This window comes from Cololabis saira, chromosome 19 (genome assembly GCF_033807715.1).
Source record: "Cololabis saira isolate AMF1-May2022 chromosome 19, fColSai1.1, whole genome shotgun sequence".
Lineage (NCBI taxonomy): Eukaryota > Metazoa > Chordata > Actinopteri > Beloniformes > Belonidae > Cololabis > Cololabis saira.
The window spans coordinates 2,747,602-2,749,131 of record NC_084605.1 but is presented as its reverse complement, the minus strand read 5'-3'; positions in this window follow the sequence as shown (position 1 = coordinate 2,749,131).

Below are 1,530 nucleotides of genomic sequence, written 5' to 3'. Positions count from 1 at the left end.
TTCAAATCTCTTCTTCTACGGCCTAAAACATGTCGGCGCTTTACTGCCGCGCGCAGGCGCGGAGCGGGACAACTCGACATGATTTATTTATTTATTTATTTTTTATTAAAATCATTTGGAAACTACTCCAGTGGCACCAGGAACTATTTAACTACCTTAAATCATTTAATTGTTAACTGTATCTCGTTTTAAATGATTTTAAATACTGCGTTTAACTACCGTGTCGTACGGAACTACAGCGACCATGATGCTTTGCGCCACCAGCTACTTCCGGGTTCCTCGGCTCGTTATGACAACAATAACTGACAGTAAGATATTCCCCAACTTTGTTGCTTTACTTGTTGTGGTTGTTGTTTCTCAGAAAGCTTGTAAATGATCGCTTAACTATTTCACTTTTCATCCCACCGTCGTAAAAAAAACCGGTTAAAAGCGTCTGAAGAGGCTGAGAGTGATGAGAAAGACGAACATCAGACGCATTTTTGAGATTCTGCTCAAGTTTAAATCCTCCGAGCTTTTTATTTATTCATTTATGTGGTCATTAAACTGCGGATTTTATTAAGTTTAGGCCTGTTTCCAGATTTATATGGGGGTTCAGACCTTTTAAGATGGACCTGGCATTAATCTGGGCTCCTTAAGGTGGAAATGAGTCTGTTTGGGAATCTAGAATTCTAATTCAAGATGTAATAATAATAATTATTAATTAGATTAGATTAAATTTTATTGTCATTGCAAATGTCAAAGGTACAGGGCAAACGAAATGCAGTTAGCATCTAACCAGAAGTGCTTATGCACTGAAATAAACACAATGTACAGCATATATATATATATATATATATATATATATATAAATAACTATTGCCACAAGGTGCAGGTCAGATATGAACAATGACAATATATATCACGACCAGATGAGATGTGATTATATGATTTACAACAGATTTGAGTTACAGTATGTACATCATGGGTGATTGCAGCATTCCCAGTGCGGGAGTATTTACAGTATTTACAGTATTTACAGTAGTGCAAGGAGGTAGTTGGTAAAAAAGTCCAGTACAATTATATTATGTGCAGAATAGTGCAAAGAGTTTTTATTGAAACAGATACAAACAAACAAAGCACATAAAAGTCATATCAGAATTAAGAACTTTTGCCTTGGGTTGAGCAACATCAGCATACAAAATATACACAGAGAATCTAATTATCGTACAACATAAAATACAAATAAAATTACAAAAAAAATAAAACAACTCACAAGGTTTAGAAGTTCATCTGAAATGCAAAGTCCTCATTTAGAGATTCAAATGAAAAAACATTTAAGGCCAATCCTAGAAGCCTAATGATGTAAACAAGTCCTCTATAAACGGAGGTTAATAACAAATAATGTGACAAACATTATCATGTGCAACACTGGCAAAAAATCTGTAGTAAAAAACATCTCTAGCAGAGATTAACATGTACAAACACTGTCCAATGAATCATTAACCAACTGAAAATGCTACCAAGCATCTGGAACTTTTATTAAAGGAGCAT